Raw genomic sequence first — 17,334 nt, forward strand, 5'->3', positions numbered from 1 at the left:
TCATATCCTAGCTAACTTATATTGTATTATGCATGTATTCTAATATATTATGTAATCTTGGGATACCATAGACACGTATGCAAATGTTTTGACATATCATATCGACCCATATATATATATATATATATATATATATATATATATATATATATATATATATATATATATATATATATATATATATATATATATATATATATATATATATATATATTATTTGGAACAACCATAGACACTCTATATGCAGTAATGTTGGAGTTAGCTATACAGGGTTGAGGTTGATTCCAAAAATATATATACTTTGAGTTTTGATCTAGCCTGAGACGTGTATACACTGGGTCATGGATTGATTTAAGATAATATATATCAATTTATTTCTGTACATCTAACTATGGACAACTAGTTGTAGGTTACTAACGAGGACAGCTGACTTAATAAACTTAAAACATCAAAATGTATTAAAAGTGTTGTAAATATATTTTGAACATACTTTGATATATATGTACATATTTGTTATAGGTTCGTGAATTGACCAGTGGCCAAGTCTTACTTCTCGACGAAGTAAAAATCTGTGAAAGTGAGTTATAGTCCCAATTTTAAAATCTAATATTTTGGGATGAGAATACATGTAGTTTTATAAATGTTTTACGAAATAGACACAAGTAAATGAAACTACATTATATGGGTGAATGATCGAAGCCGAATATGCCCCTTTTGCTTGGTAGCCTAAGAATTAGTAAATCGATCTAATAATTGACGTGAATCGTAAAGGTAGATCTATTGGGCCTAACAAACCCCATCCAAAGTACCGGATGCTTTAGTAGTCCGAATTTGATTTTATCATGTCCGAAGGATTTCCCGGAATGATAGGGGATATTCTTATATACATCTTGTTAATGTCGGTTACCAGGTGTTCACCATATGAATGATTTTTATCTCTATGTATGGGATGTATATTGAAATATGAAATCTTGTTATCTATTATTATGATTTGATAATATATAGGTTAAACCTATAACTCACCAACATTTTTGTTGACGTTTTAAGCATGTTTATTCTCAGGTAATTATTAAGAGCTTCCGCTGTTGCAAACTAAAGTAAGGACAAGATTTGGAGTCCATCCTTGTATGATATTATGTAAAAACTGCATTCAAGAAACTTATTTTTAATGTAATATATTCTTATTATAAACCATTATGTAATGGTCGTGTATAAACGGTATATTTTAGATTATCATTATTTGATCATCTACGTAATGCTTTTTAAACCTTTATAGATAAAATAAAAGTTATGGTTGTTTTAAAAATGAATGCAGTCTTTGAAAAACGTCTCATATAGAGGTCAAAACCTCGCAACGAAATCAATTAATATGGAACGTTTATAATCAATATGAACGGGACATTTCAGTTGGTATCAGAGAGTTGGTCTTAGAGAACCAGAAATTTGCATTAGTTTGTCTTATCGAGTTTGTTAGGATACATTAGTGAGTCTTGACTTCGACCGTGGTTTCTTTAAAAACGATTGCTTAATACTTTTGTTGGAAACTATATATTATTAACATGTAAATATTATGTGATATATTAACCTCTTAATGTGTTTGATATTGTGTGATAGATGTCTACCACTAGTAAAATCCCATCGATTCACCTAATAATAATGAAGAGTCTAATATATTTTGGGAAGATTCACAAATTCCCGAAGAGGAACCGGAAGAAGAGGAACCGGAAGAGGAGGAACCGGAAGAGGAGGAACCGGAAGAAGAGGAACCAGAAGAGGAGGAACCGAAAGAGGAGGAACCGAAAGAAGAAGAGGTTCCGGAGGAAGAAATATTAATACCTATAGTAAATCGATTAAATAAAAGAAAATCCTCAACCAACGGACCAAAGTTAATAATGGTCAATGGTGTTTCCGCCGAGGAAGCAAAATATTAGGAAGATTACCAATTTTCCTATGAATCGGATCCCGATGAGGATTCCGATGATGTTATAGAAATTACCTCGACCCAAATTAATAAAATGAAAGAAAATAATAAGGGAAAAGTTATAAAAATAGAGAAACCCGATTCCAACCCCGATGAACTTTATATGTATCGGCAACATCCGTATTTCCTAAAATGTGACAATGACCCAGGAACCTCTAAACCACCAGGTTTTTCTAAACCATTGTGGAAAACGACGGCTCGTATTAGAGGAACACCATATATTCCTAGAAAATTAGGAAAATGAACCAAGTCCGAAGAAGAAGAAACCAGTGATTCAGATTAGAGGGTTGTAATCATATTGTGTATTATATGTATTGTAGTGTGCTTGTACTTTTATGTTCTATGTAAAAATTACTTGCATTATTTGTTAATTATCTTTTACGAATCTAATCCTTGTCTATTTTATAGTATAAAAACAAAATGGATGTTAAGGGTAGATAACCAAATATTTTAGAAGATCTACCAGAGGATATGATTGAGGAAATCTTGTCTAGAGTCGGTTAGAATTCATCAGCTCAATTAATTATGGAAAAATTAACTTGTCAAATATTTGAAAGACTTTCCAGAAATGCCTTAGTTTATAATAGGCTTTCCTTTGATAGGTGGGGTATATCACATTGAGGAGACCGTAAGTTACGCCGTGTTTTCTTTAAAGCATTAAATGCGGGGAACCTAAATGCAATTTTACGCTACGGGTTAAGAACCTATTTTGACTCAACATATCCTAACATAGGATTTCGTGAATTAGAAAGAGCTTCTAACAAGCAACATAAAGAAGCATGTTATGCTTACGGGTTAGTGATGTTCGCTTCTTATCAAAGTGAGAAAAAGAACATCGGATTGCAGCTTTTAAATAAAACCTTCCCACAAGTGACGGATTCAGTAGTTGGGGTGAGAAACAAGGTATTAGATTATTACGGGGCTGTTGGACATTACGAAACTCTCGTCCTTTTGACGACATTACAACATGCTGCCTAGCCAATGGTCATAACGGTTATTTTCCACAAGACCAAGGATGGGAAGTCGTCTTAGTAAAACCAGAATGCATGACTTGTTTCTGGACTTATGAATTACGTGTCTTTATTTCCTTTGCTGAACAACTTGTGTATTAACTAGGTTTATCTTCAAAAAAACTGTCCTGTATCAAAGTGTACTATATTTCATGTTATATGTAATATAGCGAAGTTGTAAGTTTGAAGAATATTTGTATGTGATATATTATTATAATCAGTTTTTCATATGAAATTGTAGTAGTTGAATTGTATATTAGCTACTAAGTATGAACTTAACGGGTAGGTAGTACCGGAATTTAAACTTATAAAACGCTAATATGAAGAAAAAGCTTTTATAAATGAGTTCATATTATGCTACGAAATACTATTGACTACTCTTAATATTCTGTATGATTAACTCGATTCAGTTGGTTATTTTGAAGGAAATGACACCGACTACTCGACACACCATGAATATGAGCGAAGAGGAATTTCGTACCTTTCTTGCTGCAAATATAGCCGCAGTACAGGCTGCGCTACATACCAACAATAACTCTGAATCTAGCAATGCAGCTAACGGTGCAAGAAATCGTGTAGGATGCTCCTACAAAGAATTCACTGCCTGCAAACCTTTGGAATTTGATGGAACCGAAGGACCAATTAGATTGAAACGGTGGACCGAGAAAGTTGAATTGGTGTTTACCATAAGTAAGTGTACTGAAGAGGACAAAGTTAAGTACGCAACGCATACCTTCACAGGTACTGCGTTAACGTGGTGGAACACCTATCTTGAACAGGTAGGACAAAATGCTGCTTACGCACTACCGTGGTCAGCATTCAAGCAATTAATGAACGAGCAGTACCGTCCTAGAAACGAAGTCAATAAACTCAAGGCAGAACTTAGAGAGTTACGAACACAAGGGTTCGATGTTACCACATATGAACGACGATTCACAGAGTTGTGTCTATTGTGTCCGGGAGCATTCGAAGATGAAGAATAGAAGATCGACGCATTTGTAAAAGGGCTACCAGTAAGGATTCAAGAAGATGTGAGTTCACACGAGCCCGCTTCTATACAGAAGGCAAGTTGAATGGCTCATAAACTCATAAATCAGATTGAGGGAAGAATTAAAGAGCAGGCAGCCAAAGAAGCCAACACGAAACAACTCAAGAGGAAGTGGGAGGAAAACAGTGACAAGAGTCACCAGTTCAACAACAACAACAATTACAACCACAATCGCAACAACTATCCCAACACCCGCAACAACAATCGCAACAATAACCGTAATCCTAACAATAACCACAACAAACATCCCAACAACAACAACAACAACTACAACAACCGTTTCAACAACAATAACAATCCCAACAACAACCTCAATAATAACAACGGCAACAAAAACCAAAAACAGCCATGTCATAGGTGTGAAGAAAATCATCAGGGGTTTTGCACGACATTTTGGAATAGGTGTTAAAGAAATGGTCATAGCGCGACAAAGTGTGAGGTCTACAGACCAAAGTTTAACAGAACTAAAGGAACAAATAATGTCGGAACAAGTAATGCCGAAACGAATAGTGTCGGAGCAAGTAATACCAATGCTGTTTGTTATAAATGTGGAAAACCAGGCCACATTATTAGAAATTGCCCAAATCAGGGGAATACTAATGGGCAGGGCCATGGAAGAGTTTTCAATATTAATGCAGCAGAAGCACAGGAAGACCCGGAGCTTGTTACGGGTACGTTTCTTATTGACGGTAGATCTGCTTATGTTTTATTTGATTCGGGTGCGGATAGAAGCTATATGATTAGAGAATTTTGTGCTAAATTAAGTTGCCCATTGACGCATTTGGATAATAAATTTTTACTCGAATTAGCAAATGGTTAATTAATTTCAACAGATAATATATGTCGGGATAGAGAAATTAAACTGGGTGATGAAACGTTTAAGTTTGATTTAATACCAGTCGAGTTAGGGAGTTTTGATGTAATAATTGGCATAGACTGGTTGAAGAAGGTAAGAGCAGAGGTCGTTTGTTACAAAAATGTGATTCACATTATGCGTGAAAAAGGAAAGCCTTTAATGGTGTACGGAGAAAAGAACAACGCGAAGTTAAATCTTATTAGTAGTTTGAAGGTGCAAAAACTAATAAGAAAAGGTTGTTACGTCATTCTAGCACACATCGAGGAAGTTAAACCTGAAGAAAAGAACATCAGTGATGTTCCCGTCGCAAAAGAATTTTCTGTTGTATTTTCGAAAGAATTACCGGGATTACCCCCACATCAATTCGTTAAATTTCAAATAGACCTTGTACCAGGAGCTGCACCAATAGCTCGTGCTCCATACAGACTCGCACCCAGCGAAATGAAAGAATTACAAAGTCAGTTACAGGAACTTTTAGAGCGTGGTTTCATTCGACCAAGTACATCACCATGGGGAGCTCCTGTTCTGTTTGTCAAGAAGAAAGATGGTACATTTAGGTTGTGTATCGACTACCAAGAGTTGAACAAACTTACCATCAAGAACCGTTACCCATTACCGAGAATCGACGACTTATTTGATCAACTACAAGGCTCGTCGGTTTATTCGAAGATCAATTTACGTTCTGGATATCACCAAATGTGGGTGAAAGAGGATGACATTCCGAAGACTGCTTTTAGGACGCGTTACGGTCATTACGAGTTTATGGTTATGCCGTTGATGTGCGTAGAGGTGTATACAAAATAGTTATATTATTATTGCGAAATACTATTAAATACGATACAATTTTACACAAGTTATTTATTTATTTATAGAGTGGATATACCTAAACCTTGCTACAACACTTATAGGCAATGTACCTAATTGTACAGTAGTGTAGTTTTTAGTAAGTCCGGTTCGTCCACAGGGAACTCGCCAAGTTTAACGCTATATTTTTAAAACTATATTTGTATAAATATAAATATAAATATAAGTAGTATTATTATTATAAAAGGGGGTTTTTACCGTTTAATGACCGGTTTGTCAATTTTAAAACGTAAGTCGTAGTTAAAACCTAATGTAAAATATTAAATATATAAAAGACTTAATTTAAAGCGTAAAGTAAATAACGATAATGGAATTGCGATAAATAAAAGTGCGATAAATAAAATTGCGATAATTAAAAAGTACGATAATTAAAAGTGCAATTAAATAAAATGACAGTAAATAAAAGTGCGATAATTAAAAGTGCAATTAAATATGAAATAAAGAAATTATGCTTATTTAAACTTTCGTAATCATGATGTTTGACGTGTTGATTTTAGTTTATTCCCATGGGTTAATTGTTCTTTGTCCTGGATTATTCAATATGTCCATACAGATTTGTCCATAATAGTCCATCAGTCATAATCATAAAATGCGGAAGTCTTCGTCAAATTATTCTTATTCCCGAAGTCAAATATTCCAACTAATTGGGGATTCAAATTGTAACAAGGCCTTAGTACTTTGTTTAATGAATACACCAGCTTATTGACTGCGTGTAATCCAAGGTTTTATTACTTTGTTAACAATTACATCAATTACCCTTGTATGTAATTCACCCCTGTTTCAACAAGTCTATTAACTATTAATCCAGTTCCGTGTCCCGTCAAATGAATAATTATTGGTATTTATAGATATCCCGCCCACCGTACCCAGTCAAGCGTATGTGGTTATATATAAATACGTCAAATTATAAGTCTATATATTGAATTAACGAGGTATCGTTTAGTTAATATAAAGCCCATTAATAGCCCATAGTCTAATTTCCACAAGTGTCGTTCTTTTATCCAAACCCCAATTATGGTCCAAAGCCCAATTACCCAATTTGAATATTTAGCCCAACATCACGATTACTTCGGCTTAAATAAGCATAATAATAACTTACCTACGAGACATTAATTTAAAAAGGTTGAACATAACTTACAATGATTAATAATAGCGTAGCGTTACACGGACATAATTTCGACTTACACCCTTACAACATTCGCTAACATACCCTTATTATTAAAATTAAAATTAAAATTATAATTAATATATATATATATATATATATATATATATATATATATATATACGTTGATAGATAGGAAGAGAAAAAGATGTGTTTTGATCGATCACAAAACTGCTTTTTATAGAGATGTGGCCAGATACTGTTCACCATGCGATCGAATGGGATTTAGGCCTCCAGGCCATGCGATCGCATGGTCTCTTTTTCCAGCTCACATGAGTTTGTTTCCTAGCTTGCCGACGGTTTAATAAATAAATATAATATATAAATAATTTTAAGAATTATTTAAATATTATATTATATTTATGTGCATAGTTGACTTGTAATTTTTAGTCCGTTGCGTTGAGCGTTGAGAGTTGACTCTGGTCCCGGTTCTGGATTTTCGAACATCCTTGCGTACAATTTAATATCTTGTATTTTCCATTTTGCGTCTTGTACTCTTGTAATTTTGAGACGTTTCTCATCAATAATTTGAACCACTTTGATTGTACTTTGTACTTAAGAGCTTTTTGGTCGTTTTCTTCTTCAATTCGTCGAATCTGTCTTTTGTCTTCACCTTTTATTATTTAAACGAATATTACTTGTAAATAGAACAATTGCAACTAAAAGCTTGTCTTTCTTGAGGGATAATGCTATGAAATAAATGTTCGTTTTTAGCATTATCAAATATTCCCACACTTGAGCGTTGCTTGTCCTCAAGCAATATAGTCTTAAAATAAAAATACTAGAATCACTTCTTTATTCTTCACACTTTGTACATCAGTGATTTCTATACGGCGGTATGAACAATGGTAGTAACGTTGTGGTTTACAGACCCACATGACTATGAAAATTTAGATCTTTAAGGAAATTGGATCTTTATGAAAACATTTGATCTTTTAAAAATTCAATCTAGCTTTTACCCTAGATAAGTTTTCCGGAATAACCCTTCACCGGTGTTTGCAAAATCTTTTTGTGGGTTTGTTGGGTTTCAGATTTAAAAATTTTAGCTCAAAACTTGCGGTTTTGTGTCACCCACTTGCTAATCTTGTATTGGGAAAGCAACAGTCCAGTATACTTACTCCGTATATTACCTTTCGGTAAACTACCTTCCGGTTGTAAAGGAAAGCGTTGAACAAGCAACTGTTAAGGCAATGTCCCGTGACATGCTTTTAATTATGGTCTATATCATGTCGGATGTAATTACTATCCTTTGTAGGAGCAATAGTAAAGCTCACCCTATAGTTTTTCGTTCTGGTACAAGGTCCTGTCTTTGACCATGCTATGCAACCACCATTCTTACGGTTGACACCCGATTTGGTTCAGGTGACCTAATGAATTCCAGATGAATTCCTAGGATTTTACATTCAATGATAATGAACGCATTGAAAATGAGTTTTCAGAAAACAAATCAGTTTGTAATTTTGATCAAAATATATTCTTGTTCAAGCTCGAGTTTAGATATCATTGAATTCCACGAGTTTGTAATTCTCAATCTTTAAAAGTCAATCTCTAGGATTGAGTAATATCAGTCTTAAAAGCTGGTTTTTGATCTTTAAGGAGATTATCCTTTCTGGGGATCTGATTCATTAGTCTTATCAAGCTAATTTGCACGGTGCCCTCCCCATTTTACGAGACAGATCCTCTCATGGTTAGGATAAGTCGGACCACTTGGCGACCCTGTTTGATGCTGAGGTCCGTGGATTTCCAGCTAATTTTCTAGAAAACTTTTCAAGGTTTTTCGTAGACTCTACAACTGGTCTGGACGACAACTTCCTGACTTAAATCAAGAAGAGAGTATCTTTTTCGGAAGACTTACTTCCTTTTAATGATGGAATTGATTCATCATGTAGATCCATCTTTTCTATCAAATATATTATAAGAAATTGGATAAAACTGATAAAATTGTCCAAAACAAAAGTATCTTCAATTATTTGTACAAAAATATGTGATATATGTTTTAAATAACTTGGTAAATTTTTCCCACACTTGGCTTTTATTTTCTTTTCTTTGCCTTTTTATTGTCCTCTATTCCATTTTAAATGAATTCTAACATTTTGGGTTGTTTCTCAATTTATGCCCTTTCCGAGGTAACAATAATTTCGGTGTTAACACCTAGTTTTATCGTTCATAAATATGTTTAAACATGATTTTGAGTTCATTTAATTGAAAATTTTTACTAGAATTGGGTAGTTAGTATATAAAACTAGGGCTGTTCTTTATTATCAGAGATCACTAGATTCTAATACAACTACTGCGTTACTAGTATTTTTAATGGTAACCAAGTGTATAAGTCAAACCTTTTTTAAAAATTCGAAAGAATTTAACCCCTTCCCACACTTAAGATCTTGCAATGCCCTCATTTGCAAGAAATCAGTAACAATTTAAATTATTGAGGGTGATTAGCGTAGAAAAATGATTAAATTTTACCAAAGTTTCCAAACATATTGGCGTTTGTTTGTTGAATGATAAATGGTGAACATCATTTGTTCATTCCGTCTTGTTGTTACATCACATTTGTTTTTCGTTTTGTCTGCAAAATTAGTAGCTTTTGCTGAACTTAATGCCAGTCTTTGAAAATGCGCTGTTTTACCCTGTTGTGTACAATTGACAATATACATACATATAAATATAAACATGCATGGTAATTTGAAATGGGACTTAAAATCCCACTTTCAAATCAAATATGAAATATTAGTACAACATAATAAAAATATTAAACATTACATAAAAGTATCAATATTTGTATGTTTAAACATAAATAAATAAAAATAATAAAATCATAAAAATCATAAAAATCACCAACAGGAACTATATCAATCTGGATAGGGGTTCCAGTTCATGTCATCGGTCGGGTTCCATGGTTGGTGATAGGTGTACTGGTAGGCCTGGTTAGGGTCGTAGAGAGTATATGGTGGTCTCATCTTGGGCTGGTGTGGAGGATAGTAAGCGGGTCGGGTCGGTACGTAGTGATCCTGAGGAGATAGCCGGCTCATGATCTGACGCTGATGATAGTCCCATCTATCATGCTGTCGTTGCCAAGAATGCTCGTACTCATTCTGGGATTGCCACTGGTCGTACCGTCTATGTCTCTCCTCGTTTGTCATTTCTACCTCATCTACACGCTGGTAGATGTCAGTCATAGCCTCCCTAATGACATCCCTAATGTCATCTGCTTCCTCCATTTCCTCATCTGAACCTCTCTCTACCTGAGGATGATTACCAACATATGGTATTGCCTGATTGCGTCTACTCTTCAATACCTTAGCACCCTGATAGACCCTTAATCCTAAAGGCTCAACCTATTCCCTACATACCAAAAGTGGACCCCCTTGATCCCTATCTACACCCAAATACTCTCCAATGAGAGTAACAAAAATACCTCCTCCTATTATTCCCCCTTCCTGTATTCCTTCCACCATCTTAGACAAATAAAAACCAACACAGTAAGGGATATTAACAAAGCCTCTTGGGTCTCGAATACACTTTAGGTAGAATAAATCATGTAAGGTAATTTTCTCCTTGTTGTGACCTCTCTGTGTAATCGAGTTAGCCAGAAATCTTTGAATTATACGAAGTTCGGCATTGTTAATATGTAAGTAGGTATGTGTTCCTGCCCGCCCAAAAACATTAAAATCTGACATACGTCTCTAGATGGCGTTAGCATCAAAATTCCTATCTACCCTTTCACCATGATAAATCAAATTCATACAATCTGGTAGTAGTAATTCAGTGGGCGTATATATCTGTAAAGCTCTGGCCATGTCCAACATGGACATCCTGTACATCCTACGACCAAGTATAAATCTAATAAAACTTCTATCATCTAACCTATCTACATCTACATTAAGTGAAATAGTACTCATAAGCTCAATGCACCATTTCTTATATACAGGTCTACGAATGCTGAATAAATGTTCCCAATCGGGAAAAGAAGAGCTGCCATACCTTTGGATCAGATGGAGTCTAACTCGGTTAGCTAGTTGGACTCTTTTCAAAGGATCCCAATCGATTACCCTTGGCACTTCTACATTTTTCGGTACCAATTTGAATTTGTTACTTTGATATGTTGGGTAATATTTCTAGCTTCGATCAAATCTTATATTAGGATGCAACTGTTCTTCATGAATTGTTGGGTGAGCTACTATCAGATGCATCGGAAATACTACGTAAGCATTAACATATTCTTGATGCGGATCATAATAAGGTACGTGTTGATCAGGTTGTTGTTGTTGTTCCTGTTGTTGCTCCGGTTCATATTGCATTTCCGGTTCAGGTTCTGGAGCAGGTTGTCTAGATGATGATGATGCACCATCAGTATTAGTAAATCTCTGCAAAACACATTAAACACAAAATTTGTGCATCAAAAAATGCATTAGTGTTAGTAAAATAACAACTTGAAACAATTACAATAACATGTTTAATCAAAATTAAACTTATACACATTTTCACAATTTTAACAATTCTACACTTTTTCAAATAAGCATTTATGAAAATGGTTACAAAGTTCATAAGCATTCAACTCAAATGACATGTTAAAATAACCATTACTAGCAATTAAACAAGTTTCAAATGACATTTACATCAATTTAATCAAGTTCATGAATTTTAGACTTAAAAAGTCCACTTTAATTCTCAAAAATCATGTTTAGGATCAAAGTTTGGATCATTTAGCTACCTAAACATGTTACACTACTTAATTTAGCAATAATTCATGACAAAAATTGGCCATAACCTGTTTATATCAAAAAGCCCCAAATTGCTCAAGAACACAGACCCTAGATTCCTAAAATTTTTGAAGTTTTTGGCTTCAAATCATGTTAAATAGCATCAATCTAGGTTATACATGCATAAAATACTAACAATTTAACTCTAATTACACTAGAAATTAACAAAATTAAATTAGGTAAATTATAGCTCAAGAATACTAAAAATCAAATTTAAAGAGGTTTAGGGGTGAAATTGTTACCCTTCTTGATAAACTTCTGATCAAATTCATGATTAGAGCAGATTATAGCGAGAAATTTGGTGAATTTTGGTGAAAAATTGATGAAATTTGAGAGGGTTTATGTGTGTGTTCGTATGTGTTTATGTGTGTGAAGTGTGGAGACAGAACAGCTCGACTGATATTTGATCCTGTCCAGTTTTTTGACACCATGCGATCGCATGGTTTTACTAGCCAACCCCATGCGATCGCATGGGGGTCTGGTATTTTTTTTTTTTTTATAAAACCTTATACTTTTTAAAACAAATAATTAAATATTAAAATTTTGTTGTCCTTGTTATTTAGGACGAGGTTGCTTCGGATCGTTGTCCTAGTCCGTCCCTCGACAAAATTTTAAGATTTGTCATTTTTAAGCGCGGTTTTAAAAGCAAAGATTTTTTGAGTTTTTTTTAATGTTTTTAGCATACTTTAATTCAATAAGATTAAAAATAATGATAATAAAAATTCTCGTCCCTCCCTTGGGTAGAGCAATTTCGGTTAAACGACCTAGTTTTCAACTCACGACGAATTTTAAAAATCATATTTTTAACTTAGTGAAATAAAGTGAATTTTTGTTTTTAAATTCACACCAAACTTAAATTTAAAATGCATAAAATTAAAAATTCACACCAAATTTATATTATATTTTTGTTTTTATACATACAAACTTATATTAAAAATATTAATTTTTTCAAATATTTACAAACTTAAATATATTATTTTAAAAAGTTTACAACAATAATTTAATATTTTTTAAAAATAAAGTAAAAATAAAATTAAAAATCTTTTCGGTCTTTTATCCCACTTTAATCAATCAAATATTATCAAAAATATACGCCCCTCTTTTCGGTAAAGTAATTTCAGCTATATTACCTAGTTTTACTGCTGACGAATTTCTGAAATATTTTGAGTTAATTGATTAAAGATATTTATACCTTAAGAATAAACGGTAAATTTTGCAGTGATGTAATAAATTTTTTTATGATATCAATAATTTCGGTTACGCATACCTAATTTTATTGAATACCAATTTAATACTTTATAGCGAACGATTCAGCGTTTATTATTGTGATGACCCAGAAATTTCTGACCAAATTTAAACTTAATCTTTAAAGTTTCTGACACGATAAGCAAAGTCTATGAAGTTGCATCTCAAAATTTTAAATTATTCAATTACCCTTCGATTGTTCTCAAAGATTCGTGAACAATTATATGTAAATAGGTACATATACTATAACTTGAAAATATAACAAAATGTTAAGTAAATGATACTGTGCATTAAACTTATTGGTTTGATTATCTGATTGATATATTCAACTACGGAATTAAAAGATTATGCCAAACGATTGAATTAAAAGATATTTAATGAGTCCCTTAAGGATTATGATATTATTACGGGTCTCTGTTGTGAGGTCCACGTTGATTTGGGAAATCATTCATTCTTAACGGTATTCGGAATAAATGGTAAAGTGTTTGTTTAAATAACGTAATTTGGACACATACAATAATAAGGAATATTAACAGTTGGAATTAGATATATGAATAACTTGCGATACGTATTTTAAAACGTGTTTATTAATATTAAATAATATTTATTTAACAATACGATAAAATATAATATTAACTTGGTCATAAAAACAAATTGTTATTATATATATCTTAACAAATAGTGAGACGATGATTTACAGAAGTAAATGACCAAAATACTCGAAAGTTTAAGATATACTTTGAGTGGTATAGTTTAGGGATAATTTATGGCTATATTTTGACAAAGGTACGTGGCACGAAATGTAAAATGCAAGTTTTCTCAGCGTACGAAAGGACATTTGAAAAGCCGGAACCGGGACATAAGTTGAGTGATGACGTACGACTTATCGGAACAAAAATTACAAGTCAACTATGCATGTGAATTTAATATAATATATAATTAATTATATAAATTAAATATATTATATATATATATATAATATAAAATTATGTCGACAAACAAGAAGTTAAAAATTTGTGAGCTGTCCCAGGGTGCCATGCGATCGCATGGCCTTGAAGCACAAATCCCATGCGATCGCATGGGGTGATTTTTCAGAAAAGGTACTATAAATTCAATTGTTTTGCTCGAACATCACACACACTTACACAGATATAGATATATACTCCGTAATATTTATATTATTATTATTATTATTATTATTATTATTATTATTATTATTATTATTATTATTATAATTATTATTATTAAACATTAATATTAATATTAATCTTATTATTATCAGTAGTATTAATATTATTTTTATTAGTATTATACATAAAATACTACGACGAGGTCTTGTTCAAACGATTTCAAAAATGATTTTCGAGTGAATTAAAGCTAAGGAAATTATGGGTTATTGCCAAGGAGGTTATGTGTAATGTTCGGGGGTATAATTGTGAATCAAACTTAGTGTTTATCATCTCTGTTACGTATACGTACTTTTCTACAATATTGAATCTCAATATTAATACGTAAGCATTTATATTTTATATTTTATAAATTAATAGTGTATACATACTAGTGCTCGAGTGTATATATTTATACATGCTTGTATGCTAAATTTCGTCGTTAAACAGTTTATAATAAATCACGAATTAAATACATATATTTTGGGTAAAAGGTATATGATATACATGTTTTCGGAAAGCTGGCGAAAAATCAATAACTTTTCATTTAGATATCGAATAGTTTCGAGGAACGAATCAAAAGATATGGTCAACTGAATTATAATTGACATTAATTGGAATTGCTTTTTGAATCTGCAATTAATACTTAAACAACTTGTTTACGAGATTGATAAAATGGAATTTTGAATATTACCAACTGAGTAAATGAATCCTTATATAAGGTACGTCTCGTTTGTTGAACTATTGTCAAAATTGACTTTTTGAAACAACTTTGGATAACATTTTTAATGTCAATTTCGAGCATTAGGATTGTGATACACTATGACCTGACCTAGCTTGATAGACATTTATTGACCAACATATGTTCTCTAGGTTGAGATCTACGATTATTTGATATACCGAGTTTCGGTCACATTACGATGAACAACTTTATGTGCTGCTAATGTGAGTTTCATTGCTCCCTTTTTAATTGCTTTTGCAATATATATTTTTGGGCTGAAAATACATGCAATTTATTTTAAACGCAATGGATACAAGTACATACTTAATTCTACACTGAGTTTGAATCGAAAATCTCTTAGCTTTGGTAACTAGTAGCTGCCAGTACATAGGATATGGACTGGTGGGCGCGAATAACAGTATATGGATCCATAGGGCTTGACATCCCCGTCTGTTCCAGGTATAGAAACCCTAGCCTGAACTATAAAACAGACGTATGCTATTTGAGTTAATATACGTTGGTTTGCGTGTATTGTACATGTTTGTTGCATGTATGTTAAAACAGGGGTACTTATTATAATGTTAAAGCTTAGTTACCAGGGTGCTCAATCTTGTAGAATATTTGATAAACGTTTCTAGATGAAACAACTGAAATCTTGTGATCCACTTTTATATACAGATTATGCGAAACATAAAAACTATGAACTCACCAACCTTTGTGTTGACACTTGTTAGCATGTTTATTCTCAGGTTCCCTAGAAGTCTTCCGCTGTTTGCTTATATGATAGACAAGCTATGTGCATGGAGTCTTACATGGCATATTTTTCAAGAAAAGGTTGCATTCACCAATTTATCATCATGTACCTTATTTTGACTGCATTGTCAACGGAAGTACTATTGTAAACTATTATATACGGTGATTGTCTATATGTAGAAATCATCAGATGTCGAAAACCTTTGATTTAAATATTCATTTATGGTGTGCCTTTTCAAAAGAATGCAATGTTTACAAAACGTATCATATAGAGGTCAAATACCTCGCAATGAAATCAATGAATGACGTGTTCGTCCGTATGGATTTGGTGCAATCGTCACAGTTGGTATCAGAGCGTTGGTCCTAGCGAACCAGGTCTTGCATGAATGTGTCTAACTGATAGTTGTTAAGATGCATTAGTAAGTCTGGACTTCGACCGTGTCTGCATGTTAAAAGTTTTGCTTATCATTTCTTGTCGGAAATTACATGCTTATCATTCTTAAGCCTAGACACGTTTTCCTGCATTTATTGCAAAAATAGTGTATAGACAAAAATTCATATCTTAGCGTATCTGTTACTGTAAACTTTTCCTGATATCTTCTGAAAATTTCTCCGTGATTTATGGAATTTGGTATTATATATGCATATGTAAATTATGTATTGATGAATACCAAACTAAATTCTATAATCTAATTCATATCAAAAATCATCTCCCTAATTATACAAGATGGATCCCGTATGTAGTTCAAATTCCTTAAACTCTGACAGCTATTCCGATATGGATATTCACCTGAATTCCGAAGACAGTGTAACCGGAATGGATCAACCAATTAGCTATCATCTATTCTGGATGAATTGGGGATGGGTTCGTAGCCTACTTAATTATTGGAGATAAGAAGAAGGTGATCCCTTCCATCCACCACGTTGCCCTCTTGGCGAAGAACCTGAAGCACTTATCGGCGAACCTGTTCGAGACACCATTTTCTCTCTCATTTCCAAAGTATCTCGTCACGATAATATACTATCTCAAATTCTGGATCTTATTCATCCGATTTTCCGAACCGCCAATCATACCGGTGTAGTAGAAGAAGTCAACGAGCTGCGTGCGTAGTGGCTTTGGAGAATATGGTGCAAAGCTTACAAGCACCAGTAGCATCACCGGCATCAACAGTACCACTGACAACAACACCAATAGTACCATTACCACCACCAACAACATCCGCATCGCAAACCTCAACTTCACAATCTGTTCCACGAGCATCAATGTCATACGCACCGTAGTTACCAAGAAATACCAGCAACAATAACCGATGAAGTATTAACTCATTTCCCCTGAAGAAATTTTATGTATATTTAATATATATAAATTTTGAAATCAAAATAAATATTTTCGTACTAAGCTATTACGTGTGAATCTTAACTGGTAGGTACTACTCGGTTAGTTCATATTACTAATATGCAATGATGTACATCCTTCCTTAACAACTTAACCATTGTTAACCACAATCTCCGTTTCAACTCAATGAATTCCATTTCATAATAAACCAAATGTATTATTCAATTACATAATTGATTTTACATTTCCATTTTCAATATACTCGAAACTTTCCAGAAAATATCATCTGTGCCTTGTAAGATTCACAAAAATTCCACGAGCACCAACATCCTTCAACGAGGAATATCAATACGAATAAATAATGAAGAATTGATTTCATTAGTGAAATACTCCGCGAAGATTATGTGTAACGACCCGGATTTTTCC

The sequence above is a fragment of the Rutidosis leptorrhynchoides genome, chromosome 11, assembly GCF_046630445.1.
Source record: "Rutidosis leptorrhynchoides isolate AG116_Rl617_1_P2 chromosome 11, CSIRO_AGI_Rlap_v1, whole genome shotgun sequence".
NCBI lineage: Eukaryota > Viridiplantae > Streptophyta > Magnoliopsida > Asterales > Asteraceae > Rutidosis > Rutidosis leptorrhynchoides.